This window comes from Doryrhamphus excisus, linkage group LG13 (genome assembly GCF_037039965.1).
Source record: "Doryrhamphus excisus strain RoL-2023G ecotype Guam linkage group LG13, RoL_Dexc_Guam_v1.1, whole genome shotgun sequence".
Classification (NCBI taxonomy): Eukaryota; Metazoa; Chordata; class Actinopteri; order Syngnathiformes; family Syngnathidae; genus Doryrhamphus; species Doryrhamphus excisus.
Window position 1 is genome coordinate 4,401,338 of NC_136369.1, and position 21,311 is coordinate 4,422,648.

General features: G+C 39.5%; 1 protein-coding gene across 1 annotated transcript in view; it reads left to right on the top strand.

Moving 5' to 3' along the window:
- The first annotated feature begins 19,255 nt into the window (after positions 1-19,255).
- LOC131139798 (leucine-rich repeat-containing protein 4C-like) overlaps positions 19,256-21,311 on the top strand; it is a 60,204-nt gene continuing 58,148 nt past the window's right edge. The window contains exon 1 of the mRNA XM_058089696.2: positions 19,256-20,072. The gene's annotated coding sequence lies outside the window, so the exon portion shown is untranslated. The remainder of the gene's footprint in view (positions 20,073-21,311) is intronic.

Sequence of the window (21,311 nt, forward strand, 5' to 3'; positions counted from 1 at the left end):
TGACAAAATCCTGACATCATTGTGGGCCAGCTATCTGGCCAGCTATCACATAGGCCAGCACTCCTGATTCTGAAGGCCCTGGGCAGATTTCATTGAAGTGGCAACACATACAAACTGAAAGCTCACATACACAAAAAAGAAAACACCATTTCATGAAAGATGGAAATGTAGGTCAGTCTTTCTGGTAGTGTATAGGCTAGCAGTGAAGGCTTTGATGGTCCTAGCGGTCAACTTGCCTTGGAGAAACCCCTAATGACCTGGCTAAAGGCTACACCACAACGCTGATTCCATTTGATCATCAATCATCTTAAATTATCATTCATTCATTATGATCATAAATGTGGTAATGAATAGAGAGTACCTACAGTGCATCCGGAAAGTATTCACAGCGCTTCACTTTTTCCACATTTTGTCATGTTACAGCCTCATTCCAAATTGTATTAATTTAATCTCTTACCTCAAAATTCTACACAAAATACTCCATTATGACAATGTGAAAACGTTTTTTTTTTTACTTTTTTTGAATTTATTAAAAATAGAAAACAAAAAAATCACATTTGAGCTTGGTGTTTGTGCTCTGACATGCGCAGTCAACTGTGGGACCTTATATAGACAGTTATTATATTTCCAAATCATGTCCAATCAACTGAATTTACTGCAGGTGGACTCCAATTAAGCTGTAGAAAGATCTCAAGGATGATCAGTGGAAAAAAGATGCACCTGAGCTCAATTTTGAGCTTCATGGCAAAGGCTGTGAATACTTATGTAAATGTGATTTTTTTGTTTTCTATTTTTAATAAATTCAAACCATGTAAAAAAAAAACTTTTTCACATTGTCATAATGGAGTAATTTGTGTAGAATTTTGAGGTAAGAGATTAATTTAATACAGTTTGGAATGAGGCTGTAACATGACAAAATGTAGAAAAAGTGAAGCGCTATGAATACTTTTCGGATGCACTGTATGCATCATTTAAATGTGTGTTATTAAAGGGGACCTGTTACGCTCATTTTTTTGGCCCTATGTATTGAGTTGTGGACACCTTTAGAGCAGCGACACATAACCACGTAACCAGCACAGAACGTGTTCTTGTTCTTCCAGAATCTGAACCTATTCACTGGATTTCTCTGGATTTGGTGGTTCCTGCAAAAACGCTCTGTTTTAATGTAGTCCACTCACGGCCTGCCTCCAGGCACGCCTATTCTTTTGCTTATGGTCAAACTGCCGAGTGCAAAGAAACACTTACAACTTTATAGGATTTAAAAAAAAAAAAAAAAACATTAACCATTAACCCATAACCATTACCAAATGTCGACGTGCTAGCTGATGGGCCTGTCACAAGAACTCGTAGTTGACAACGCATGCAATCAACTTCAACAGACACACCTTGTAGATGATCAGACCCAACATTTAGGAGCAGATTCTCAGTTAGATGCTTTTTGAAGTGTGGATGGTTTTCCTACTATGACATAAATCCTAAATTTATTACGGGTTTATTACAGTTTTATTGTCTCTTTCATTGTTATTGTTTAAAATGGGGTAGCACAGTAGTGCATGTGGATAGGACCTCTGTCTCACAGGCCGGTGGCTCTAGTTTCAAATTTTGCCTCAGGCCTCTCCGTGTGTTTGTGTGTTCTTGTTTTTCTTGTCTTGGCTTCCACCAGTTCTGCCGGAAACTCTAACTTGTCCATAGATGTGAAAGTGAGTCTGAATGGTAGTACTGTATGTCTGTAAGTACACTGTGATTGATTATTTTGTGTACCTCCACCTCTCACTCTAAAGTATGCTGGGATAGGCTCCACCCGACCCATGACCTCAAACACAAAACAAATGAAATATCGTTTCATTTTACAACTGATATCACAGAAATCAAACAACACCACAATTTCTTGCAGAAACGGTGTTGAAAAAGCATGACAATGGATTATGGCAGCCTGTCTTTATCATGAAATAGATATTATTGATATAATAATAGATATTTTTGTCCTGTTTGGGCATTGTTTAGTTTGATATTTATTCTGTTACAGTTATTTATTTATTTATTTTTTCTGCTGATCCTGTCCCTATCGATTGGCCGCACTCTGTTGCTGCTGAGAGCGATGGGTAGGTGGTGCGTAGGCGTTTTATGATCCGTCCGCATCCTCTCTCCATCCTGTAAAGTGCTTAACGACAATCAATCTTAACTCCTCTCCTAAGGAGATAACATCGACCATGAGCTTGATATTGATTTGTGAAGAGGCCTCCAGGTGGTCTTTCCACAAAACTCACCTGCTAGCGCTCAGACAAAAATACAGATTTATGAGGAATTGAGCACGGTAACATTGATAGTTGCATAACATGTAGTATGGAGTGCATATCTGATAACACGGGGGAGATCGCCATGCTTAATTTCAATTACACGTATGGTGAACGCCGTTATTGGATTAGTTAGTTCAGATAATAAATTCTGAGGCCTGTTGGGTTGCTTGGCGAGTCCGTCATTTTGAGCTGTCTTCAACCTTTGTGTGGGTGGTCAGGCTTTGTTATGAAAGACATGACAGATGATAATCTGATGCTTAATACTTAGTCTGCCATTCTCCTGCTCTAAAGTGTTTCTAAAGAGTTTTAGGGCTGAATCTGTTTCGGCTCCAGTCCTGATCCAGTCCGGCTTGTCGTAAAGTGGCACTCACACTGACTTCGGTAAACCCACAGTTTGAACACAGAGTGCTCCGGCATCTGCGATTTCAATCTTGCAGAATGGGGCAGCGACGGATTCAGTGTGAGCCCAGGGTTATAATAATCTAATCATGATTTATCATTTCATATGTGTTTTTTTTTCAATATTGATTTTGCACCACCACCAGTCCAGGGTGTACCCCATCTGTCACCCAAAGACAGCTGGGATAGGCTCCAGCATATCCACGACCCCAGTGAGGATAAGCGTCATAGAAATTGATGCATGGATGGATGGATTTTGCAGCACCATTGGTGTGATTGTGAGTCATGTATAGTCGTGTCAGACCAATGGCTTGTGTTGGAAGAAGCAATTCTACAAATAGAAGGTTACTGCTTCAGGCCTTTATGACACCCACTATTCATTGTGAATAACAACAGCCTTGAACTTCCTCTGAGGAACCTTCATAAGAAACCAACCTGAAGTTTGATGCAGATTGATGCAGATTGTAATACATTACATCTGAATATTGTATTTGACATTTTCAAACCCTATATCTATCTGAGCTGACACTGTTTTTACTGTAGTTGTCATTTGCAGTGCCAAAATAATTGCATTGCCTCATACTGAGAGGTGTTTCTTTAATTTCATGTCACTAACTGAAGCAATTTGAAACCTTTGGAAACTGAGCATAATAAAAAAATAATAATAATACCGCTCTTTTATATGCATTCTGCTCCACCTTTATCTAATGCTGTGCCTCGTGAATATATGTTTTATGTATCTGACTGAGATAACAACCACCACATCAAATATAACAGACATGCATTGATTTTGGCATTCCTTACCGCTGTAAGCACCAAAACCTCATGGAAGTATCATAAATCAGAGGCTTTCCTTTATTGTGACATGTGCAGCCTTTATGACAAAATAACAAGACACAATAAATTCACCTTAACTGCTGTCCTTGCAGTCAAAGCATCTGCATTTGTCACTTTGCATGCATTCGACTTTCAGAGCTGCAGGTTCATGCAACCATTTGTAATTGTAATGTACCAAGGTATCCTATAGCTATCAGTCTAAAAAGTGGAAAGTGTCAACTCCAGTCATTTGAATGTGAGGCCTTAAAATGTCTAAAATGATCATAAAATCTCTTAAAAGCATGGTTTAGATTTTTTAACATGATTATTTTAACATGCTGTATGACATTCTTATGACATAGCCATCAGGCGTGGGTATGAAAGAAGGACGTAAGAAAGTAGGTCTGGCTAGTTGGTGGGGTTACATAAGTAAAGAGCTTTGCTTCTCAACAACATGTGTTCAAAAGAGAAATACATTTTCATCACAAAATCGTTGTCCATGAAAAAGTCAGATGTCACAACCCATCGGTGTTATTTTCTCTCCATGACCTGTTTAACAGTGTTTACTGCTGGGATAGTGAAAGTAAACACGTCTGACAATGAAGCAAGTGATGGTGACATTCCTTTTAGCATAAAACCAAAGGGATGGGATGGCAAACTAGAATACACGGATGCCGACTTCGGCAGATGCAATTACAATGGGCAGGGCGAGAGACAAGCGGGACAGAGAAGTGCTGAAGCTGGACCCAAGGCTGGTAATGGTAATGGTAATGGTAATGGTAATGGTAATGGTAATGGTAATGGTAATGGTAATGGTAATGGTAATGGTAATGGTAATGGTAATGGTAATGGTTTTATTTCATTTGAACATGCATCAGATTACAATTGAGTGCATCACATAATCAGTTCACAGTTCCACATGTCCAAAAGGAGTAGGAAGAAGCAAGGCTTATTAAATCCTACCCCTCCATCTGGTACTTTTACAATCAGTAACTGTTACATTTGTTCACTTTCTGCTTTCCTGATATAATTACATTTTTTTTTATTTTTTTTTTTTACATTTTTTAATTTATTTTATATATACGTATATTTTTAATTAAATTAAATTAACCTTAAATTATCTTGTTTTGACAATTTTCCAAATGGCAGTGGAGATTTTTAAAGATGTCCGATATTGGCTTTTTTTTTACTGAAAACCAATATGCCGGTATTGTGCAACTCTCAATTTCTGATACCAACGCCATCTTTGTAACATGGCATATCTCCCGTGGTGGAATGAACACATATGTGTTGTATACAGCATTTTTTAATAGCGGTTTTCATGATCCGGAAAAAAAATCCGATACTGATATATCGATCGATATCACATTGTGATACTGATATTGGGCCGATAATTTTCAGACTTAGGTAGTTGTTTTTCGTCTACCCCAGGGGTGGGCAAACTACGGCCCGGGGGCCACATCCGGCCCGCCAAGTGTTTGAATACTGCCAATCTTTTCAAAGTATTTCATTTAAACTCAACATACAACCTGGCATCATGGCCTGAGCCAACCTTTTGATGGTTTTATCAATTTCGTTTTTTGACATGGTCTGTTGTTTACAAAGTGTTCCTGAAAATAGGGACACAAGCACATAATAATAATAATAATAATAATAATAATTATTATTATTATTATTAGATTATTATTAGATTATTACATTATTATAATTATTATTAGAACTATTATGATTATTATAATTATTATATTAATGCTAATTATTATATTATTTATATATAATATTATTGTTATATTTGCATATTTTACATAATAATAATATAATTATTATTATTTTAATTTTATTGTAATTATTATAATGTTTTATTTTTAAAATATTTAAATATAAATATAAAATAATAAATAATAATCGCAGATTGCATGACAATTTTACAGATACAATAATACCAGGTGGACCACGGGTGGGCAAACTACGGCCCAGGGGCCACATCCGGCCCGCCAAGTGTTTGAATACGGCCTGCCCAATCTTTCCAAAGTATTTCATTTAAACTCAACATACAACCTGGCATCATGGCCTGAGCCAACCTTTTGATGGTTTTATCAATTTCGTTTTTTGACATGGTCTGTTGTTTACAAAGTGCTCCTGAAAAAAGGGACACAAGCACATAATAATAATAATAATAATAATAATAATAATAATAATAATAATAATAATTATTATTATTATTATTATTATTATTATTAGATTATTAGTTTATTATAATTATTATTAGAACTATTATGATTATTATAATTATTATATTATTTATATATAATATTATTGTTATATTTGCATATTTTACATAATAATAATATAATAATTATTATTTTAATTTTTTTGTAATTATTATAATATTTTATTATTTTTTTAATATTTAAATATAAATATAAAATAATAAATAATAATAGCAGATTGCATGATAATTTTACAGATACAATAATACCAGGTGGACTGTTACGTGTAAAATATATAGTCACTCATATTTGTTCATGTCCTAATATTGCTGTGCTTTATTATTAATATTCAGACTTGAGGTTGAGCACACCTAAAGTTCAAATCCTAGATTTGCCCCTCTTGTAAAACTCTCTTGAAGGCAACACCTCAGTCAATTTTCGAGGCCTCTATTTTCATGTTTATGCTAATAGTCCTCATTAGCATGCTTTAAAACAATGTGGGTTTGTGCGGGAAGTAATGTGACAGAATTTGGAGGTCATTCCAATCCGACGGGGACATGGAGTAATTAATCAAAATAATGCAATTTGAAAAGCTGTGTTCAACATTGATAAGAGCATGAGTGTTTTTTTCCACCGTGTGCCACTGTATCCATAGAAATGGAGGTTGTCATTGTTTCTTTGTACCTACACCAAATCTTTTTTCACCAAATGTTTGACTATAATCCTCACGCTTTCCACGTTTGCAAAGTGTGATGTGACTGACACCTCGATGGACTGCATAAGTGCAGTCAGATATAGCAATGTTTTGATGAAATTCTCCAATTTATGGATGTTTCTTGTTAAGTCGAACTAAGATGTTACTTGGTTACTTTCTCAGTAAAGCTTGGCTTTCACAATGGGAAGTCGTCCTCTTGCCCGGAGGAGCAGATATATTTACCATCATCACAGCTAATTCTCCCACTGACTTGTTTTTCTTTAATCCACAAAGGGGCTTTAGTGTAATATGCATACACAAAAATGCCACTTCAATTATCTGGAACAGCTGTAATGAGTGGAAAGCACTGCCCATTAAGGTTCATCCTCCCACACTGTTTACTCTGAATGTTCCCATAGAAATAAGAATAAGAATTGCTTACAGATTTAAGAGTAGAGTTTGTTTTAACTCCATCAGGGTAATCGGTTTGGCACTCCAAGAAACGTCAAACTTAATTTTATGTAAGAAAAGTGGGATACTAAAAATGACCTTCATGGTCTACGATAGGGCTCCCAAACTTCTTACAGTCACATACCCCTTCAGACGTTTGATGTGAAGCCGTGTACTCCGTGTACTCTTGCACAGTTTAAAAACATAGACCTTTTTATTCATTCATTCATTTTCTACCGCTTATCCTCACAAGGGGGTGCTGGAGCCTATTCCAGCTGCGAGAGGCGGGGTACACCCTGGACTGGTGGCCAGCCAATCACAGGGCACGTATAGACAAACAACCATTCACACTCACATTCATACCTATGGACAATTTGGAGTCGCCAATTAACCTAGCATGTTTTTGGAATGTGGGAGGAAACCGGAGTACCCGGAGAAAACCCACGCATGCATGGGGAGAACATGCAAACTCCGTACAGAGATGGCAGAGGGTGGGATTGAACTCGGGTCTCCTTGCTGTGAGGTCTGTGCGCAAACCACTTGATCGCCGTGCAGCCCTTTTTATAAATCGCTTAATTAATTTATAGTACTTCTGGGTCAAAAGGGTGTGCTTTTCATGGTGGCATTTAAAAATTAAATTAAATGGGCCATTTAAAGGGGACCTATTATGCTAATCTTTGTACCCTTTGTATTGAGTTGTGGACTCCTATAGAGCAGCTACACACAATAACCAGCACAGAATGTTGCATAGATCTTCCACACCTGCACCTCTTTCAGCAGTGCTTCCATGGACTTCCTGCTTCTGACCCAAACAGTCTGTTTATATTACTCCACCCCTAACCCTCCTCCAGGTACGCCCACTCGGCTGTGATTCGTCACATAAGTACGTAGGTCGGTGTTCACTGAGTGCAGGCAATCTGCAGCCCATATAAGGAAGTCCGGATCACATTGACGTAGGTAGACCTTGGTGTTGGAAGAAAAATGAGCATGCATGCCATCCAAAACTGCTTTCAGGGCTCTCTTTCAAATGTGCAAACCTCGTTATCTGGAACGTTGGCATCGTTTAACACGAGAAACATTCTAACAAAATAGTATAGTATCGTTTTTTGGAGTTGGTTTCAAATAGAAAAATGAATGAATGATTCTGGCCATCATCAGCAAGGTGATTCAAATGTTGTGCTGCTATAAGAGACGCTAGTGTTTGGTAAATTGATTGTCAGTCCTGGATTTAATTTTCAGTTCATGTATACAAATATACAGTAGTAATTGTGTTTCATGTAAGGTTAATTGGCAACTCTAAATTGTCCATAGCTACGAATGTGGTTGTTTGTCTATATGTGCCCTGCGATTGGCTGGTGACCAGTCCAGGGTCAGCTGGGATCGGCTCCAGCATACTCCTGCAAAGTAAGAATTAAGCAGTATAGAAAAAACATCCATCCATTGATGGATGTCCTGTCTTTTCTTTCGACAAAATACAGTAAAAATGTGCATATTTGCAAATGAGATTAATTATGATTAATTAATTTGAAAACTGTGATTAAGCACTCATAATTTTTATATTATGGTCGCTTGTTATGTTGATGACTTTTGCTGGAACACTTGTTCATGTTTCATGATGACACCTTTCTCCTCGTCAGATTGACAAACTTCTTGGGATTAAAACCGTCCTTCAGATGGAAATAAAAAGTCAAAAACCCAGAAGTCTTTCATTCATGAAATGACCAATGCGGCATCTCCGTCACCTGAGAAACTCATACATGTACAACAGGTCCACCTACCAGACTCACCTAACCTCGTCCTTCCAGTTGTGGCGTTTCCCTCACGTTTCATGAAGGATCTTGATGTCATCCTCCTTTTTCCTGTTTTTTTTAAAGTCGCTTGCAAATTCTCTCTGTTGCTTTTGCCGTGTTTTCAGAGAGCAAGTCAAGTCAGGTGAGCAACCTTAATTAGCAACCTGTATTAACATTAAAAACAAGAATAGACGAGGCAGTGCCTCGCCAGCCACCAACTTCACAATGCTTTGGAAAATATCAGACAACTGTTCACCATATTTGGCCCAACTCACATGTTTATGGTCTGTTGTAAAGCTCGCAGTGACAATTACTGTACACAGGCCCCAGACGGCTGACTGGTTTAAATCCAGAAGCCTTTGGGCTAAAAGGATGCTGAGGTTTTTTTTATTCTTTGAATGTTGTTGGAACACAGAGTTCTCCAAATACTTCTTTCTTCCAAGCATTATGGTTCGATCCATGGCAGGACGCTGAATATTTATTGTGTTTATATTTATAGTCCACCTGGAATTCTTTGTGTTAATTTATCTGTAACAATGTCAAACAATATGCTCTGTGGCCATGAAAACAAATGGTAAAAACCACCAACATAAAATATCACTTATCTGCAGAATTGTGACAAAACATAAAAGACCCACCACACCCGCTCTGTTTTGAAACAATTGTAATTATTTTGTTCGTTAAAAAAACGATGGCCATTTAAAAATAACATTGCAAATCCAGCGTAGATGTTAAAGGTTTAAAAATTAATTAGGAAAAGTTCAGCAAACCAGATTAAAAAGCAGAATGGGCTGCAGTTTGCCCATTCATGAGCTAGAGACACTGCTGGCCTTTCACTGGTCGACAGAGAATTACATTTTCTCATGTTTTTCCATAGAACAATTAAATAGGAAGCAACACATGCAAAGAAATAATACTGTGGATTAGAATGGACATGGCCTTCAATGCTGTGTCTTTTGCTAACAGATGGTACCATACACTGCAATATCTTGTTTAATTAATTGGCACATAGTGTCTTGCTGTCACTGCTGGTGCAGCAATTCACTTGCCTGTGATTGGGTAACATTCTAAATGTGCTTTTTATTTAGATTTGTATTTTTTGGTTGTTTTTGTTGTTGTTTTGCTTTGTTTGTTTTGGAGCAGATTGTGGCTAATGATGAACCTGAAATATTTGGTTCTCAAAGCCAAGTCCTGAGGAGTGGCCAAACGTTTTACACCGAGGGCCACATCGTGAAAGATGCAAGTGTGCAAGGGTCACTTTGATATTTTGTACACCAACATATGTAGATTTACTAAAAAGTTATATATATATTTCAAGAAAAAAAATGCATCTCAACTTTGCAATATTTGTGAAAAAAACACATCATTAATATATTTATTTTCCTCATTTTGCTGTTGTTTTTAATTTTCCAAATATGCCAGCTTTCTTAAAGGGACCTATTATGTTCATTTTTTTACCCTTTCTATTGAGTTGTAATGGTAATGGTAATGGTAATGGTAATGGCAATGGTAATGGTAATGGTAATGGTAATGGTAATGGTTTTATTTCATTTCAACATGCATCAGATTACAATTGAGTGCATCACATAATCAGTTCCCAGTTCCACATGTCCAAAAGGAGTAGGAAGAAGCAAAGCTTATTAAATCCTACCCCTCCATCTGGTACTTTTACAATCGGTAACTGTTACATTTGTTCACTTCCTGCTTTCCATAATACAGTTTAAGGTTTTTTTTTGTTTTTTTTTAATAATGTACCTTGTACCGAAGTAGGAGGTGATATGACCATCCAATAGAGCAGTTACACACAATAACCCACACAGAAAACTTTTTAGATGTCACAGAATCTGCACCTATTCCAGCTGTATTTCCTTGGATTTGTGCTTCTTGTTAAAATGGGCTGCTTTATTAGGTTTTGCGTTTTGGTCACACACACAAAGTGCTTCCTAACCACAAACAAACACCACTTTCCTAATATTGAAAGTATAGGAGTTGATAATAAACGAATAAAGTATTTGAAGCTACTGGCAGCTCATGATTAGCTTAATACTGGCAGCTTAATATCCGTAGTATATTCAACTCAAAGTATCAGTATTCCTTCATAATCAAACTTCTATCACGCTGTGTTTTTTGTTTTAAGAAACAGGTAGCACACCTCACTTGAGAGTAGATGCACGCACATAACGTAATTTAGGCCAATGCACTCTTCATCGTCAATTGCTTTGCATGTCTACCTTTCATCGACTTCTGTGGTGAGGCGGCAAGGAGTCAAGCGCACATCACATGCTCGCTGTGTGGGGCTCATCTTGTGAATATCTGTCTCCTTGGGTTTGGCCATTTCAATATTCAAACCAAGTAGAGAGAACAAGCGCAATGGGACAGCGGCCATTTGAATAATTGAAGAGACTCGGTGGCGCTGGAGGATCCTCTCTCTTCTTTACACTCGCTCCCTTTCCTTTTCCTTCTATTTTCCAGTCTGGCTGCTTGAAGTTTGTCCCAGAAAGCAGTCTGGGACGTGCTAGCACAGCAGCATGATCCCAGTGGAGTGATGGAAGGAGATTGAATGAAGAAGGAGGAAAAAAAGAGGAAGTTCACATACAAATGCCTTATGACAGAAGAGTGACTAAAATGAGACTTAAAAGAGGCAAGTCAGTCCATCTCTGCCTATTCCTTGTTTAACACTAAAAACGTTGCCTCTCAAATTAGATGACAGACCACAACCAGGATGTCAAATGAAGTTTAGGAGAACATTCTTTCTCCAGCGTGTTTTAGGAACAATATAATCCGTTTTTTTTTTTTTTTTGGTATAGGAGACAAAGTATTTAGTTGGTTGAAAATAAAACATTTTGCTCATCATGTCAGTGTTCTTTGTCATAAAGTTTAGAGCACACATTACCCATCTGGCCATACTTCGATAAAGAGCAGCAATGTTTAAAGGAAGTGTAGACACAGCTTGCCATATTTGAAAGTCTTTTATGCTCTTCTGTCTAGATTAAGTTTGAAAGAAAATGAGCGCAGATGGGTTACAAAATAGACCAGTAAAAGAATATTTATGGACCCAATGATGTCGCCAATGTGGCTACTGATGGTTTTATGACGAGGATGTTGAACTATTATGATTTTGAGTAACAGTGTTATGAACGTAAATCTAATATGTTACAATTTAAAATGTGACAACACCAAAATGTGTTGCGTTATTATGCACTGACGTCCATGTTGCTTCAGTCATTTCTGTCACTGCAATCAATAAGATAAATAAAATAGCTACAATGATAATGATTATAATTATGATTTATTTTTTCTAAAACTGAACTGATGAAAACTACACTAAAATGTTTTGTTTGCTTTTTTCTAAAATTGGACCTATTATGCTCATTTTTCCTCCCTTTGTACTGAGTTGTGAACACCTATAGAACAGCTACACACAGTAACTCACACAGAAAGCTCTCTAGATCTTCCAGAATCTGCACCTATTCCAGTTATATTTCCTTGGATTTTTGTTTGAATGTATTCTACCCAAGGCCTGCCTCCAGGCATGCCCACGCCGCTGTGAGGCCACACTCCCTAGCTTTCCCCAAAACTTCTGGACTACTGCCAGACCCCATTTTCTAATTTTGGATCACAGTTGATAATAAGTGAATAAACCATTTGGGGAGCTACTTGTAAAGTGGTTAGGAGCTACTTTAAATTAAAAAAATACTATGTTAATGTTTTGGCATGATGCATCGTCTCAAAGCACAGCGTCCACCGGTGCCTGCCGGGGCGCTGCGCTGATATCAGCTTCCCTCTGGGCTACTCTGGCTCCCTCTGGTGGACAGAGGCAGCATTTTCCTGCCATCCATCATCCATGCATCCATCGATCCACCCATCCATTCATCCATTTTCTATGCCACTTGTCCTCTAGTGAATGCTTTACTTGGGCACACTTAAATGCAGCAAATTGTATTTCTGCAGTAATCGTTACAAAGCGAGTGAGAAAAACATCCAATTCATGGTGTATCTTTGTATTTCGGTTTATTTAGACCACACATACAAAATAAAGATGTTGGTGTGATTTCCTGAGTGTCCCTGAATACATTTCACAGTTGTCTAGTGTGTTGTTGAGAAAGAGACACAAGACATGTTTATGAGTTGTGTTGGATTATGTTTTATTGTGTTGATGTGTTCAGGTCAAACTTAACTTAGACATGAGGGTCAGACTCTAATCCTCCCCCAAAAAGTGAGCTGTTTCACCGTAGCCACTATGGTTTCCACATTATAGCCAATGGTAAGCAGCCAAAGTTGTCTAATAGCAATGTCCGTGACATGAAAATGATGGAATTTAAAGGGCCACACTTCCTTGTCGTCACAGCCCAGATAATTACAAGTATGTACATTTTTTTTTTAACTACTATAGCTCTCATGTCGCAGTGATCACGATCCCTGCATCTAAACACTGCGAAACACGTCCACAACAATGGACAGGCGGGAACACGAATTGATACAATGGCAAAGAAAATAGCGGCGAGCGATTTCTGAGGTCAGATTTTTTCAAGCAGGCATTTTTGTGATGCAAATGCATTGTGCTTTTGTTGTTTCGCATATTGTTTTGAGAAGCCAAACTCTAGCTGGAACTACTTTCCTCGGCACTGAAATCCGACCACAACTCTGGTGGAGAGTGAGTCGCTGTTGACGGACTCCACTGCTTATGGGGGTGTCATAGAACTTCATGTCAAAAAATCAGAGCTATCCCTTTAAAGGGGACCTATCATTTTTCAACCATTTGTATTGAGTTGTGGTCTCCTATAGAGCAGCTACACACAATAACAGAAATAACAGGATTTGCACCAATTCCAGCTGTATTTCCTTTGATTTGTGCTTCCTGCCAAAAAAGGCAGGCATGTCCACTCCGCTGTGATTGGTCACATGCCCAAATTGCTTCCTAACTATGAACCTATAAGGAAGTTCGCCCCTCTGTGACACCACAAATGGTCAGTTTTACCACACCTTTTGAAAGTGAGCGTTTTGAGCCACCCCAAACCTCACTTCCAAATGAACAAACCTGACGTTCTAACTACATTTATAGGTCAGAAAATTTGAAAAAGGTGCCCTTTCATGAAGTTCTGTTATTAATGCATTGACTTTTTTGGAATTTAATAACTATAACTATGTACTTTTTTCATTTGCAATTTGCCCAGCACCGGAAATGGTGCTGTGGTTTTTAAAGTTGGTGGATTAGAACGCAACAGAGAATCCTTTGGATGAAAGTGTGATCTACACCTTCTTCATCAAAGTAAGAAATAGAGAATATGTTTTGGAAGAATGTTTCTCATCTTTTAAGGAGATTTGAAGATTTTTCTGCCTGATGGCTTGTAGAGAACTAAGACTTTGTTTGAATGTTATATTGTTTAATTTACCATCTGTATCTATTATCACATCCATCTGGAGCTGCTTAGAAAGCCGCATAGAAATACTTAATGTGAGCCAAATCCTTTATGACAGCTCTTGTTGCAATGAATCTGCATTTTGAATGTTCAAATTTGATTAATTTAAATGTGTCTAGACCAAAAGTCTGTCGCATTGAAAACTGAAGTTAACATGAGTGCATGTGAAATGTGAAAATACTACGTTTAAACATGAAAGATGTTTACAGATAGCGTTGCCTAATTAACGATTATCCGAACACACTAGGAGATTTGAGGGAAGTTGGCCCTCCACCTCACTGAAATCTCTGGTCAAATAGTCTCATTTTTTTGCTGTTTTGTGGAGTTAAAATGAACGTTTGTGCTGCTTTCGTTTTTGAGTTATTACAGTTTATTACATAGGTCAACCAAAGGTCAGCCAGCCCCCCAAAAGGCTCCGAATTGAACCAAAGTAGTGTCGGTTTTTGTGCTTGTTTTGTGCAGTTAAAATGAATGTTTGTGTTGCTTTTGTTCTTGAGTTATTAACAATATAATTTTTGGCCTATTACGCAACCAGACCCCTAACATGCTCCAAAGCGCGATTCCTTATTTATAAATTGAATATTTTTGCAGGTAGAGCAAAGAAAACCTGTTTACAACTTTCTCCCACTTTCTTTTTTGAACATAATTAGAGCCATCTAGACATGAAACAACACCCCTATAGTTGCTTATCCTCACTAGGCTTGCGGGTATGCTGGAGCCTATCCCAGCTGTCTGTACAGTCACTCCTATGGACAATTTGGAGTCGCCAATTAATGCACGAAAACCCACGCATGCTTGGGGAGAACATGCAAACTCCACACAGATGCCACAGTGGAGAATCGAACCCAGGTCTTCCCGATGTCCGGACTGTGTGGCCTACATGTTTTCCACAGGATGTACAAATCAGATGACTGCACTGTACACCTTGCAGTCATTCTCAGTTACACTATTGCACATTAATATTGAGAAACTGATAATATCTATTTATATCTATTTCTTTATCTGTAGTGTAAAGTCAAATTGCATGCTGAGTACAACAAAGTCATACGTACATGTTGGCAGGTCTGCACTAACATTGCCTCTCATGTTCTTGTTTCTTTCATGGCATGTTTCTTTTCTCTTTGACTGGCTCAAACAAGCCGGTAAACACTACTGCCCCCATAGCCTAACCTGTGAATCACAGCCCAGTACCATACACAATACTCACGTCACTACTACAGTACACTGACTGAGGGTGCATTTCATACCGTGGCCTACAGTAGGGACTTTCATTCATTCATTTTCTACCGCTTATCCTCACGAGGGTCGCAGGGCTGCTGGAGCCTATCCCAGCTGTCTTCGGGCGAGAGGCGGTGTACACCCTGGACTGGTCGCCAGCCAATCACAGGGCACATATAGACAAACAACCATTCACACTCACATTCATACCTATGGACAGTTTGGAGTGGCCAATTAACCTAGCATGTTTTTGGAATGTGAAAGGAAACCGGAGTACCCAGAGAAAACCCACGCATGCACGGGGAGAACATGCAAACTCCACACAGAGATGGCCGATGGTGGAATTGAACACAGGTTTCCTAGCTGTGAGGCCTCTGTGCAAACCACTCCTCAACGTGCAGCCCAGTGGGGACTTAAAAGCAAGCAAATCCAGCCCTTAATACCACCAATATCATCTTGCAGTTCAAAACATATCATGATAACGCCTGACAGAATTGGGGGTTATAATTACTATTACTATTATTATACTTATACTGTTAATATTAAAGCAAGAAATACATTTAACCCTTTATCTATCAATACATCATCTCTAAACAAAGCTAAAAAACAAAATAATAATAAAATAATCACCTGGAGCAGTTCAGAATTTGCCTAATAGCATGACTTAACCATGAAACTTTAAAATAAAAAAAAAAATATATATATACAGTAAACCTCGGATATATCGGACTCGGATATATCGGAAATTCGCTCACAACGGACAGATAAAAAAGAACCAATTTTTCTGTAATGCATTTTCAATAAAAATTCATTGCATATATCGGATCGCATATAACGGATTTCGCCTATTTCGGACAAAATCTCCAGTCCCGTTCCAATGCATTTCCATTAAATTTCCCTCGCATATATCGGATGGCCACATCGTGGCGCTCCGATTCGCCGAATCGTGACAGGCCGCTATACGACGTCATTTGCAGCGTTTGCAGCGTTGCCTGCGCGTCCAGGTACATTGGAAACATAGTCAAGGAAGTGCCTTTTTATAACGGATAAAATCCGATTTACGCATATACCGGATATAAATCTGATATATGCGTAAAACGGACATTTTCCGGTATACGCATATAACGGATTTCGCTTATATCGGACAAAACCAGTGGGAACAATTGAATCCGATATATCCAAGGTTTACTGTATATATACACACCCCTCACTGGGCAGATTACAGATATTACATAAGTTGGCAATAATGTTTGAAAGGGGCGGAAGTACAGCAGGTTTTCCAGAAACTGGAATGTTGGTGTTTTGTACCTAACTACCTCCATCCCAGTCACTGATGGAGTGACCCTTTTTGGTAACATTGTTTGGCCGTGTTTGGAGAGGCCGTAGCCAAGAATTGCCAAAATTGTCTACCCCGGGGCAGCTGTAGCTACACATGTAGTTTACCACCACCAGTGTCTGTGAGTGTGGTGTGACTGAAGAATGGGTTTCACTGTGTAGAGCTTTGGGTACCTTCTAAAAAGGTGCTACAGTAAGTCAATCCATTCATTCATTCATTTTCTACCATGAGGGTCGCGGGGGGTGCTGGAGCCTATCCCAGCTGTCTTCGGGCGAGAGGCGGGGGTTCACCCCGGACTGGTCGCCAGCCAATCACAGGGCATAAGAAAATTCAAACATACACCTACTGGCCAAGAGACACACTACAAAATGATGATAATAGACAAAATAATATGTAAACAGAATAAACATCATATCAAAATATGCACAAATAGAGGACAACAATGTCAACAAAATGCCGTAGGGTTAGGCAAAAAAAGTACTATTGGCCAGTATGTTGCTGCTGAAAATCCAAAGTACATTAGGTTTGGTTACGACTACGGCTACGCCGACAACAGTCAGCCGGCCCGATGGGCATTCAGATAAGCCGGTTCCACTGAATTATACTCATCACTAGCCACACTCAAACACTGCGAGATCCTATTAAAGAACAAATCAAACTGCTTTTATAAAATGAGATTATACTCAGTTATGAAACGGGTGGAATGACATTCCTTTTCCGCTATGTTTTTGTTATTGTAGTTATAGTAGTGTAGTACTACACAGCTGCATACTGACATGTGTAACAGTGGCGAAGCTACAGAGCTGTCCTGCCACCCCGCCTGCTATCTAGACCAGTGTTTTTCAACCTTTTTTGAGCCACGGCACGTTTTTTACATTGGAAAAATCTTGTGGCACAGCACTAACCAAAAATGTTACAAAATGTCACCACGACCTCAGACGTGCATCAATAGGTCTATCGGAGGAACAAGGTAGGTGTTGCCACACGGACCAATATTACATTGCTCTGCCAGTCTTTACACCACAGACACTCCACAGTAGCCACGTTTTTACATGACCACTTTTTCTCTTTCCGAATGACCTTTCGGGAAACAATGGTATCCATGGAAAGGAATATTCCAATCTCTTCTCTACATGCACTGTGAAAATCAACCAGAATAGTCAATAGGGCATGCCCAGTAAAACGTAAACATCAACATCACGTGATACCGGCTTCCCCGAGTTTTTCTTTCACTTGTTGGAATAACTCCGTATTGCCAGTTTTTCGTCTGTCCAGTCTTGAAATTTAGTTTGAATCAAAAACAAACTTTGCTTAGTCCAGTGCCGATTGCTGGCCTCCATTTTTAAAAGTGAAGAACATCTGGATCTGCGTGTTACGTCATATCTGAGCATGCGCTGAAAGAACGCACCCGGGATCAATTTAAACAGGAAAAGATCAAATTCAATCTTGCTAATATTTTATAATTAAACTCGGGACATGTTTTATATAGATATATATTTTCTTTTTTAATAAAACTGGACTTGTGAATAAAGTATAGAAGGGTTTAGATTCTGTTCCACAGATGGCGGTAATGCACACGAAAGCTGCTTGCCAACCGCCAATAAACAACAGAAGAAGAAAAACATCACGAAGAAGAAAGCACCCTGACAAATTTCCGTTTGAGCGGGTACAAGATACCTGAATTGGATTGGGGAAAGGAATATTCTATCCCTGTTCAATTATTTCCGTTTGAGCAAATAAACCAAATACAATTGGAATATTTGGGTCCATGTATACTATTGACATAATGGCTATTGACATAATATTTGCAAATGATGATTAATAAATGTTAATTATAAAAAGTGATATTGGATAATTCCTCACGGCACACCGGACGATTTGTCAAGGTACACTAGTGTGCCGCGGCACAGTGGTTGAAAATCACTGATCTAGACGTTTCAGGTGTCAACTTATTTCCACCCCTATGTAATGGTAGTAATGGTCTCACCTTGGCCACACCATTAAAAGATGTCTCCACTCCTGACATGTAAGATGTCTGGAAAGCTGCATCGTAAATGATGTTGATCAGGTAATAAGCCAATAAGTGTATTACTCTGCATGGGTTCGCTATAGCGTAGTTCTCTGTTTTTAGTCTGAATATGACTCAAAATGAGTATACATTGTGCACGTGCACTAATGGGGGTAAATTCAAGGGCAAGAGAAAGTAGGCATGATAGATAGATTGATAGCTGGATGGATCTTTATTCATTTGTGGATGGTGTTTGGGAATTGGGACGACAGGATTGGAGACTAACGCCTGTAGGTGGCAACCATAGCTCATCAACTACTCAATTTCACGCGCGTGCGCGCGCACGCACGTACATGCTTGATGCGTTAATGCCATTGATCCCTGATAATTGACGACCGCTGTGTGATTTAAATGGGCAGATGGACGCGCAGGCAAAGTGGTCCAAGTTAAAGTGGTCCCTGGGCGATCCGGACACACACACACACACACACACAGACGTGCACACACATCTCTCGGCTTCACTCGTGACTGGCCGCGCGCGTGCACGAGAGCAGTGCCCGTGGCTGCGCGCACACGCACGCTCCTGAAGTGTGCACCAGAGCAGGGGAAGTGAGAAGGGGAGGGGGGACCGTTTGGAACCGGCGCACAGACCTGCTTCGCTTGCACCGCACGGATGCGTTCCCGCGGAATTATTAGTAATAGCCGCGCTTATACGATCAATACATCGAATTGCTTTAGGTGATGGGGGCGGCAGCATGCGAGCGTTCTATTTGATTGACAATACACTTTGCCATATGCTGTGTCGTTTTAAAGCAATCTACGGCAGCCCGTTTGTCCTGTCCCAGGCGTGTGAAGCTTGCAGCGGGATGGATATCCCTAATTATATCCAAAGGAGGATTTTCGCCATTCTTCCTCCCACAGTTAATAGCCACATTCATATGGTGATTCAGTCCAAGTAAAAATCATTTTTCATTTTTTTAACCGCCTGATTCTCATTTTGTATTATTTTTTTTTTTTTTGCCGACAAGGAACCTGGTAGTAGCAGTCAATTTTGGGCTTGACTGGTTTGGGTAACAAGGGCGCCATCACAGACTCGATCCCCCCACCATCATCTGAAACTCTGCAGGACCTCCCCCCCTCCTCTCTCTCTCAGTCCGGATCGGAATATTTTCCCGCCTGGTCCTGCTGCCGATGCCGGTCCAAGCTCATCCCCCATCCACTGGAACTGGGTGGCGTGAAGCGCAGATCCACGTAACTCTTTTTTTTTTTAATGTTTGACATTTTTCGCAGGCGAGCATTGTGACTTCTAACATAGACTCGGACTGCAGCAGCCTCCCAGAAGCCCCTCTCACATGGAGACCTCCCAAAAGGGGAACCGGGGCCCTGCTGATTTTTCCTGCAACACGAACAATTTGTATTCACTCGAGAAAATGCGTAAGTATTTGATTGCATTCATTCAAATTCAGCCCACGTCAGGTGTGATGTGCACATTTTGGCGGGTTTTATCTCTACACGGACGGGATTGAATGGAATACTTTAACGTACGGAAATGTACTTTTTATGCCTTTTCAATGCCGTGTGCTTTTTATGGTATCTGTCGCATCCACTTGCGTGTGCGTGCGTGCGCGCGCGCGTGTGTGCAAGAGAGAGGGAGAGAGATAGATATAAAGATATACCCACACTCCAGGTAGATAACGGTATAAAGGATCGACATGGAGGGCAGCTATGCAACAAATTGCAGGTTTGAGCGCTTTGCTGGGAGCTGGGGGGATGTGTGAGACTCCCTGTTGCCAGTAGGACATCACTGCTCGAGGAGACGTACGTCATATGGTAATTCAAATTCAGTTCAGGTATTCTCAGCATACACGTTTGCAGCAGCAAAAAAAAAAAAAAAAGAGGTGCAGGGATTGAGCCAGAAAGGCTGTTTCTTTGGAATTGCATTGAGCCATCTTGTACAAACTTAAACTCAAGCTTTATTCTTATTATTATTTCTTGTGTTCAACGTGTACATTCATGAGGTTTTTAAGACGCAGGATGAATATTAAAACTGTCCAGCATGATAGGCGGTCTGCCTCGCATCTGAACACACGTCTGAATAAGAGCTGTTCAACAGTGGGAGGTGCTGAAAATGACCCTATGCATCTTAAACTGGGACTACTTTATTCTCAAGTAGACTCTTCCACATACACAGATAGCAATTTGACCGTCTGCAGGTTAAGTGACCGGCACAGTGGAAATATTTCTACAAGATGTGCACCCATCCAGGTCATGGGGCACAGAGGGCCTCCTGGCATGCAATTTCAGTTCCAGTTCATCTCAAGGGTGTTTGATGGGGTTGAGGTTAGGGCTTGACTGTGGGGCATACCGCCTTGATGGTCCTTGCTTCCGGATTTCCGGACACATGTATGGTCAAAAAAGATTTCAACTCCTCTGCAAGTAACTGGTTGTTTCATTGGTTAAGTGCTGAGTTTACGTGTTCAAAGCCTCTTACAGGTTAATTTCAGACCATTTTAGAAGCATGTTAACAAGGATATCATTATTTATTGGCTGATTGAAAGGTGCTACTAAATGGGTGGTTTTTATATAGGCCGTTTCTACCTTCAAGGTACTCAAAGAGCTTTTTGCTGGGTAGCCTCATTCAGACATTCCCATTAACATTCACCCGATGATGCT